Source organism: Acipenser ruthenus, chromosome 40, assembly GCF_902713425.1.
Source record: "Acipenser ruthenus chromosome 40, fAciRut3.2 maternal haplotype, whole genome shotgun sequence".
NCBI classification, from domain to species: Eukaryota; Metazoa; Chordata; class Actinopteri; order Acipenseriformes; family Acipenseridae; genus Acipenser; species Acipenser ruthenus.
In genome coordinates this window covers 8,428,245-8,439,098 of record NC_081228.1, presented here as the reverse complement: position 1 = coordinate 8,439,098, position 10,854 = coordinate 8,428,245, and positions in this window count along the sequence as shown.

Below are 10,854 nucleotides of genomic sequence, written 5' to 3'. Positions count from 1 at the left end.
CTGGTGGACATGGGGACAGCAGGCATTCCTCCTCTGCTGGTGGACATGGGGACAGCAGGCACTCCTCCTCTGCTGGTGGAGGTAGCAGACACTCTTCCTCTGCTGGTGGAGATGGGAACAGCTGCCTCTCGGGATTTGGATTCCCACGGTCCCCCAATCTGGGTGCTGGACGCTCGCGGTCCCCCCGTCTCGGCGCTGGACACTCGCGGTCCCCCCGTCTGGGTGCTGGACGCTTGCTGTCCCCTCACCTGGGCGCTGGACGCTCGCGGTCCCCCCATCTGGGCGCTGGACGCTCCCCCCGTCTGGTCGCTGGACACTCTGGACGCTCGTGCTCCCCCCGTCTGGGCGCTGGACGCTCGTGCTCCCCCTGTCTGGGCGCTGAACGCTCGTGCTCCCTCCGTCTGGGTGCTGGAAGCTCATGGCCCCCCCGTCTGGGCACTGGACGCTCACGGTCCCCCCGTCTGGGTGCTGGACGCTCACGGTCCCCCCGTCTAGGCGCGGGACACTCTCGGTCCCCCCACCTGGGCGCTGGACGCTCGGGCTCCTCCCACTCAGGCGTTAGTTCCTCCTCTTCATAATGGCGGAAGGGACAGTTGGCAAATGTATGTTTTTTGGTCACAGAGGGGGCACACCTGTGATGGCTGGTTATATCGCCCTGGATGTCTGGCCATTAGGCGATACTCCTCCTCCCTGTCCTTTACCTCTTGCTCTTCCTTCCATTCCATTATATATACGTTTTTTTTGTTTGTTTTTTCCCAAACTCCACAAACTACAAAAAAAACCCCAAAATACTGTACTACTGCTCCTGACCTGACTCCTCCAAAGGCGCTGTATCCCACAAAGACACCATATTATTATTATTATTTATTTCTTAGCAGACACCCTTATCCAGGGCGACTTACAATTGTTACAAGAGATCACATTTTTTTTTTACATACAATTACCCATTTATACAGTTGGGTTTTTACTGGAGCAATCTAGGTAAAGTACCTTGCTCAAGGGTACAGCAGCAGTGTCCCCACCGGGGATTGAACCCACGACCCTCCGGTCAAGAGTCCAGAGCCCTAACCACTACTCCACACTGCTGCCCATATGTCACAGATGGCTTTGTGTGGCGTGTGGGTGGTGACGTCAGGTTCAGGAACCAGAAAGAAAAAACAGGCAGTAGTGCAGCGCAAAAAGACGCAGCACGCCATTTAATTAAATACAAAAACAAAATAAAAAGTTTAAACACAAAAACACTGATCACAGAGCAAAATAAATATTTAAACAAAACAAAATCACGAACACAAAAATCGAACAGCCAACACGTGTCAGGCTGGGCAAATGACTTCACTGGTTCTGTACGGTTTATTTTTTTAATTCTCTCGCTGCTCTCGCTCTCGCTCTCATTCCACCTCTGAACTTCCAACCCCCCTTTGAGCCGAGAGTGGGTCTTTTTTATTCATGGCTTTAATTGCCTATTAATAAATGACCTTATTAAGGCTCCAGCCACATTCCCACGAGAGTTATAGGGAAGGGGTTTTAACCCCATCCCCACGACTACACATTACAAGACCGGCTCTCTCGCCGGGTCTCAAACAGCAAATAATAAAAGACAGACGGTGCTCGACCGCCCGCACATAAACACAATAATGATTAGGACGGACAGCTTCGTCCGCCCACCTACAAATACAATAATAATAATAATAATAATAATAATAATAATAATAATAATAATAATAATAATAATAATAATAATAATAGAGGGGCGGGGTGTACTCCGTCACAAATAGCTATTCCTACACTCATGTAAACATGTTTTCGGAATACCGGAATACTCAGGTATTTCAAATACTGCCTGCATGTTAATGTAGTGAATGTAAATAACAAATGCGTTGATGGCTGAAATCTATTATATATATAAAAAAACCATGAACTGTACCACCCACTTGCGAGATGAAGTATGGAGTTCATATTTCAGACCAGGTGGCATAGAAATACCCCATGCCATCTGGTCTGAATGCCAGCTCCAAACTTCATTGTATTCATTTGTCATCAGAGTATTTTATAGCCTACATATATTTAACATAAGTCAAGAACGGACAACCGCGCATCTTTCAAGAGTAAAAGTGTAAAACCGTCAAACTGACTGCCTTTGCGGTTCTACAGGTTACCATGGTACAGATGAGTATTCAATTAAGTAACTAACAACTCAGCTGGAACAAAAACAGAAGAATCTGAGGAACAATAGTATTACCATCATTGTAACAGACCTTGAAATTGTCGTTGAACATATCACTTCATGGAGATGAAGAAATGCATTCTGTTGCCTCTTCTGTAACTGTAGAAATTTTCAGCATTTCTTCACATGCTGTCACCTTACTAGCCTTTGCCTCTATAAAACACCACAGTATTTCTCCATAATTTTCTCCATGGTTGTAGAACCTCCCAACATTCCCTTCAAGGAGATCATGTGATTTTCTTGTGTTCTCGGTACAGTTGCAGATGTGTAGTGTAAAAGGGAAATGTTCTTGGTACACTTGAAAAGATCGAAGCGTACTCAGTACATTTCCAAGTGTACTCAGCACACATTCAGTGTGAAAGAGAAACTGTTTCCCCTGAAAAGCGCTGAGGACACTTGGTAAGTGTACCGTGTAGAAGTGTACCCAGTGTGAAAACAGCCTTAATCTTTAATCTTCAATTATTGATTAACCCTTTGCGGTCCATTTATTCAGCGCATCTCAGGCACGTCAGCTCCAATTTATTTTCACACACGCAGTTTATTTTAGACGTGCTGTTTAAAAGTATTTTTTTCACAGTAAAAGGAAAAGGCACTGCATATTAACAGGACACTCAGTACTGCATCTCCAGCCCCGCCCCACCCCTTGTTCGCTGTATTTTTCACATACCTCTACATAGTCGTGCATACCAATAAATCATCTCCTGATCACTGGTTTTATCACCAAACTCCTCAATAATGCGATCCAAGTCGTTATTTTATTACTATAACATCTCAAAAAGCTCTGTAAATGTCTGTGATATTCTTTGAGCGCTGGATGCAGAAGCAGCTATCTTGTTTGTTTATGTCTGTGTTATCTCTGTGGTGCCGGGGCTATGTGTATTGCTCAGATCCGCCCCTTTTTTTTTTGGCTTCTCTTGGCTCCTATCGGTCTCACTCAGCCATTGAATGGTTTTCTCGGCTTTTTCCGGAGAAAAACAACTAAAGACTTTGTTTTATGTAACGCTGTAAGAGTTTAAACATTTAAAATAGTAAATGTGGATACAATATTTTCGTTTAAAAAAATGAGTATACGTTAAACCCCACTTGACAAAAAAAGAATGTGTTACATTATATTACGTCTTTTTCTACATCTGTAACTTACAGTAGTTTTGCCTTTTTACATTTGCGTCAACCCCCAATCCCCCTCCTCTCCTATCCTATCGTGGTGTTCTCTCATGTGATCGGTCCTCAACCAATCAAAGTGATGTGCATTAATCAACTATTTCCTCTAATGCGTTAGTATAGGAGGCTGTGTGGTCCAGTGGTTAAAGAAAGAGACTTGTAACCAGGAGGTCCACGGTTCAAATCCCACCTCAGCCACTGACTCATTGTGTGACCCTGAGCAAGCCACTTAACCTCCTTGTGCTCTGTCTATTGGGTGAGATGTAGTGGTAAGTGGCTCTGCAGCTGATGCATAGTTCACACACCCTAGTCTCTGTAAGTTGCCTTGGATAACGGCGTCTGCTAAATAATAGTAAAGACTGTAATAATACATGTATGAACGACATGTAAAATACTCCACTGTTAAAATGCTGAACCACCTTCGACTGAGGCATCCACAGAGCATCAGTGAAGGATCAGTCACTGCAGGCCAGGCACGGATTACACAATTTACGTGCCTGCGGGCTTGTGACCCGGTAAAAGCTGAAAGGATATCAGAACTAATTGCAGAAATGATTGCACGAGATTGCTTGCCCATTCGCACAGTGGAAGGTGATGGATTTCGCTAGTTGCTGTCTTTCATTGAGTCCGATTACTAGGTACCATCACGGCCATCCATACTAAATCGAATACACAGTCTGTATGACACTGTGAAAACTACAAAAAGCCCTAGATAAAGCTACACACGTAAGCTTGGCGACAGACTGCTGGACATCAAGAGCACAAGATTCTTACATTTTGTTTCTCGCGCACTACATCACTGATGAATGGGAGTTTAAAACTGCAGTCTTGTGTACAACAGAAATAGAAGAACGTCATACGTCTGACGTACTTGCCAATTTTGTTCAAAACGTAGCAGACTCTTGGAATCTTCATGGCAAAGTTGTAGCTGTTGTTCATGATAATGCTTCAAATATGCGGAGGCTTGGTGAAATGACCTGCAATGCTCAGGATCTTGGTTGCACTGCACACTCACTACAGCTTGCAGTTCAGACTGGTCTTAAAACTGACCGCATCTCTCGTCTGCTTAGAGAAGCACGACATCTTGTGGGTCACTTTAAGCACAGCAATTGTGCATTGAACGCGCTTCAAGAACAGCAACACGTAATGAATCTTCCTCAACATCAGCTTGTTCAGCATGTTAAAATACACTGGAACACTGACTTTCTCATGTTGGAGCATCTCTTGGAACAAAGGTGGGCAGTTTGTGCTGTCTTAAGTGATAGGAGAATCACCAAACGTACAGATGCCCGCACACTTGAAATGAAAGACGGGAGCTGGAAATTGCTGAATCTCTAGCAAGCAAATTAAAGCCGCTGTACTGTGCTATAACTGTTCTGTCTGGTGAGACCACTTCAAACGTGTTTGCATCTTTCATACATCCACTAATGCATGGGTTAATCAGCAACCATCTCGTTGTTTCAAATGAAGATTTGCCTTCCATCAAAATGTTCAAACGGCTCATGACTGAGGAAATCCGAACAAGGTTTGAGATTATTGATGCACAATCAATATCGATGCTTTCAGCTGGACTGGACCCACGCTACAAATCGCTGGAGTTTACAGAAGCTGATTTGAAGGAGCTAGCGTAGGGGGCGATAAATAATGAAATGCACACAGTGATCTTCCCAGCCACTGAAAACACATTCGCAGCCGTCGATAACGAAGCCTCCACCTCTCAAACAGACAGCAAAACAACCCCACCTGCAAAGAAAGGCCGTAAGGATCCCCGCTCAACTCTGTGTTTTCTCCTAGGAAGACAGCGTGAAGCTCCACCGGCATCAAATGTAAATGAACATGAGCTTGAGCAGTACCTATGTGAACCCGATTTGATGTTGAAAGTAACCCACTGAAGTGGTGGGCTGTGAATGGTTACAAATACCCACGACTGGCAAAAATTGGATGCAGATACGTCACCGTGCCAGCTACTTCAGTACCAGTCGAGAGACTTTTTTCAACGGCTGGGAATATTGTGATAAAGCTGAGAAGTTCACTGGACCCAGAAAATGTCGACAAACTAGTTTTCTTGCAGAAGAATCTAAAAAGTGTAAAAAGTGGATTTTACCATTGAAGTACGCTATTTAAGTTTCTTCCCCTTGTGTTTTCATTTTATTTTTTTGTAAATACATAGCAAATGAAAGAAACTCTTTGATTTTGGACTAATGTTTTCTGAACTAAGGTTTTTTTGGACTAAAATTTTCTGACATGGATTATTGGCATCTTGAGGACAGCAGTTTAATGTAAAAAAGTTAAATGTATTCTCTGAAAAAAGGCAAAAGACAAGTATAAAGGTAAGACCAGTTTTTCTTCATATTATATTTTCATATAAACTTATTATGTTTGACTGTTTGAATCTGTCAGAAACACTTAAAATACAAAATGGATTAAAATGGTCTTAAAATAATGTAAGTAAAATATACAAATGTGAAGTTACTGAAACATAAATTGTTTGCCCATTTAAACGGTTAAATGACCGATTAACTCTGGGTTTAAACGTTTAGTCAATGAAACGTAGATTTACAGCCTTAGATTTATGTCTTTTTGATGATGTCGGACAGGGTCTGACATTGGACCGGAAAAGGAAAATTGTAATGTTGGACCTGGTCTGACATAGGACCGCAAAGGGTTAATCCTTCAAGAAGCTGCTTGATGAGATTCTGGGATCAATAAGCTACTAACAACCAAACGAGCAAGATGGGCCGAATGGACTCCTCTCATTTGTAAATTTTCTTATGTTGTTAAGTTCTAATAATGATTTCCATTACATGAGAGTAGATGTTAAAACTTCATGCTGATTTGAACTCGGCTCTCGCCAAGATAAGCACCAACTAAGACGTAGGTTTACAGTAAACTAATGTGATCCATATGTGTCTCCATCCATTTGCGTTTCCTTCCATATGATGATGTAGATATCCTTCTGCCTGGTGTTGATGGCTGAAGTGTAATGCTGGCTCCAGGGATCAGCTTATTTGCCTCCTTAGCGCATCAGCACACACAACGGCTGCGATGCTGGCTCCGGGGATCAACCACAGTGCGGTCTCCCCAGCGCATCAGCATGACAACTGTCTGGATTGAGCTAAGTAGGGTACATCTCTGGGGTCTTCAAGTGGGCACATTCCATTCTCGGTGTTTCATCGACTAGCCCACGACACCTCAAGAGGGCTCGACGGTGATTCTGGCATCCCAGCATAATTAAGGACCCCTGTATGTGTGGATTTTACTAAATTGAATACTCAATAGATGTAATAATTATGTTATGTAGAACTTTCATGATTTAGTTACGCCTTTTGCAGTTATCAATATTTAAAGTTGCTTTTCGTCTTCATTAGTAATATCCCTGTGCCTGCAGCTCCCTGCCTCAGACTGTTTATCCTCCTGTTTTCTCTGTTCCTGTTTCCCATAGACTGTGCTGGACAATTACCCTTCCCATCATCCCCTGTGGCAGTTGCCTAGATGTCCTTTTTGTTTTGCTGTTGTTCTTGCTTGTTTATTTGTGTCATTTGGGGACATTATTGTTTGGGTGGGAAAAAGTTTCTGTGTCTCCCCAGTGCCTAACTGCCTAACCAGTGTAGTGTCTTGTCTCTGTGCCTCCCCCTCCCTTTCCTTCTCCTTTATCTTTCTCTGCCATACAGTCCTGTTCAGAATAGTTCTAAGTGCAAGATACATTTTGCCAGTGTAACATTTAATCTAGCTAATAAAAATAAATGTTATTTTGAGAAGTCATTGTATTTATTCCAAGTTGCCTAGTATACAATAAAATTGTATTAGTCTGCCAGTGTTGCACCAATTCTGCCCCAATAGGGTCCAATGTTGACTTACCATAGAGCCAGTAAGGGAACAGTATTGGACCTATTCAGATTACCTTCATTTTAAACTCAGTAACAGTGTTTCTTAATGGGCCAGTACTGCACCATTTCCTAGTCAATTCAGATTGCCAGCACTAGGCCAATTAAGTGCCCATGTGCAAATGATACTGGTCCAATTAACGCACATAATTGGACCAATACAGTCATACTGGTCTGACTGCATTGCACCAATTCTGGCAAAACAATTTGTCAACATTGGTACAGTATTGGGCCTGGGAATAATAATAATAATAATAATAATAATAATAATAATAATAATAATAATAATAATAATAATTATTATTATTATTATTAGTAGTAGTAGTAGTAGTAGTAGTAGTAGTAGTAGTATTTACTCTATACTATTTAATGTGCACTGTTTCTTTATGGCTGGATTTGTTTTAGTGATGTTGACGTTGTTCTGTTGTCATTTTGTTTTTTAGAGTAGATTGTATTATACTGCTTGATGAACACCGTCACCTTGGATAAAGGCATCTGCAATAATAATAAGAACTGTAATTCTGATAATATGTGACCTGAATTGTCTGGGGGAATTATTTCACATCATTGCAGCCTTCCACAGTGAAAATAAACAGCTTGTGTAAAAAGCAAACATGACCCATACCAGTTGTAGTTTAAACATCAGCTTGTTTTTGGAGATTTTTTATGTTTGATATGGAAAGCCAAATAAGGAGAATAGAAAGTACAAAATCCAGAGGTTTTGACAGAAACATTTTCCCACCCAAATAATAATGTCCCCAAATAATTAACGAGCAATAACAACAGCAAAACTAGAATTGTCCCGCTCAGTAGCGCGTACGTCTGCATGGCAATGGTAAATAAAGGTCCAGGGAAGGTGAGGAATCTTTTTGTCTTACAGAAATCCCCCCGTAACAGCTGATCCGTTCAACGGATCCGTAAACAAAGCAAAAGCACAAGGAATATATACAGCAATATATACAGTCTTAACAATCTTGTACTAATTATGGCAGGCCAATAGTTGCAATCTTCTTTCCATTATAAGCCTCTATTTTGTGTAGCTTCAAAACTGCGGTTAAGTTCAATCAAGTTGCTGCCATTTTGGATTTCAGGTCTGAAAGTGTTAAAGGGACTAGGAGCTCTTAAAATAAACAAATCTGGTGGTTTAACTTTGGTGCCGGGAGAGCGTTTTTTTTTTTAATTCACTTGTAGGTATAAGAGTACTTGGAACTGCAAACGCAAGTCAAAAAGGAGGTTAGAAAGGCCAAGAGAGAGATAGTAATGAACACTGCTAACGGTGCTAAAACCAATTCCAAAATGTTTTTCCAATATTATAAAAGCAAGATAACATTCAAAGATAAATGTAAGAGACACAAATGGCAAAATCAGACAAAGAAAAAAATAGCAAATATATTAAAGGATTACTTTTCACAAGTTTTTACAAAGGCGGATACGGACAACATGCCCCACATGTCAACCTGTTCCTATCCAGTTTTAAATAACAAGCATAACAGAGGCATAAGTTTTAAAGGGACTAGGAGCTCTTAAAATAAACAAATCCCCTGGGCCGGATGAGATGCTCCCAATAGTACTCAAAGAAATGAAAGTTATTAACAAACTGCTAACCAAGATCATGCAACAGTCTCTTGACACAGGGGTTGTAAAGACAGACTGGAGAATTGCAAACGTAATACCGATCCACAAAAAGGGAGACAAAACCAAAACAGGTAACTGCAGACCAATAAGCCTGACTTCTATTATATGTAAACTTATGGAAACTATAATAAGATCCAAAATGGAACATTACCTATATGGTAACAATATCCTGGGAGACAGTCAGCATGGTTTTAGGAAAGGGAGATTGTGTCTAACTAACCTGCTTGATTTTTTTTTGAAGATGCAAGATTGCAAAGCATATTATTATTATTATTTATTTCTTAGCAGACATCCTTATCCAGGGCAACTTACAATTGTTACAAGATATCATGTTATTTCAACATATAATTACATTATTTTTACATACAATTACCCATTTAAACAGTTGGGTTTTTACTGGAGCAATCTAGGTAAAGTACCTTGCTCAAGGGTACAGCAGCAGTGTCCCCCACCTGGGATTGAACCCACAACCCTCTGGTCAAGAGTCCAGAGCCCTAACCACTACTCCACACTGCTGCCCGATACCATATGACATGGTTTATTTAGACTTCCAGAAAGCGTTTGACAACATCCTGCATAACACATTCAAACTGAACGCAGTAGGGATTCAAGGAAATGCATGCACATGGATTAGGGAGTGGTTAACATGTAGACAACAGAAAGTACTGATTAGAGGAGAAACCTCAAAATGGAGCGAGGTAACCAGTGGTGTACCACAGGGATCAGTATTAGGACCTCTGCCATTCCTAATCTACATTAATGGTTTAGATTCTGGTATAGTAAGCAAACTATAAATTTGTTTAAATTTGCAGATGACACAAAAATAGGAGGAGTGGCAAACACTGTTGCAGCACCAAAGGTCATTCAAAATGATCTAGACAGCATTCAGAACTGGGCAGACACATGGCAAATGACATTTAATAGAGAAAAGTGTAAGGTACTGCACGCAGGCAATAAAAATGTGCATTATAAATATCATATAGGAGATACTGAAATTGAAAAAGTAATCTATGAAAAAGACCTAGGAGTTTATGTTTACTCAGAAAGTCTTCATCTTGACAACGTGGGGAAGCTATAAAAAAAGGCCAACAAGATGCTTGTATATATTGTGAAACGTGTCGAATTTAAATGGGAATTTTAATGGGAAGTAATGTTAAAACTTTACAATTCATTAGTAATACCTCATCTAGAATATTGTGTTCAGTTCTGGTCACCTCGTTACAAAAAGGATATTTCTTCTCTAGAAAGAGTGCAAGGAAGCGAGACCAGAATTATCCCAGGTTTAAAAGGCATGTCGTATGCAGACAGGCTAAAAGAATTTAATCTATTTAGTCTTGAACAAAGAAGACTACACAGTGATCTGATTCAAGCATTCAAAATTGTAAAAGGTACAGACAATGTCGACCCAAGGGACTTTTTCAAACTGAAAAAAGAAACAAGGACCAGGGGTCACAAATGGAGATTAGATAAAGGGGCATTCAGAACAGAAAATAGGAGGCACTTTCCCAGTAAACATGCTAACATTTGCCCTATGTCAGACGGTAAATCGGCCCTATGTCAGAGCCCAACATTGGCACCACATTGTCTTACTCATCGGCCCTACATTGGCCCAACAAAATTAGCCCAGTGTTAAATACCAACATTGGTCCCATGTTGGCTAACTGTCAGACAGTACGTTGGCCCTATGTCAGATCCCAACATTGGCCCCATGTTGGCTAATTCTCAGACAGTACGTTGGCCCTATGTCAGAGCCCAACATTGGCCCAACATTGTTTTGCTCATCGGCCCTACATTGGCCCAACAAAATTGGCCCAATGTTAAATACCATCATTGGCCCCATGTTAGCTAACTGTCAGACAGTACATTGGCCCTATGTCATTAAACATTAGTAGTTTAATGGAGATTATTAGCTAATTAGGTCTTAAACATTTTGTTACTCTCAACATTACT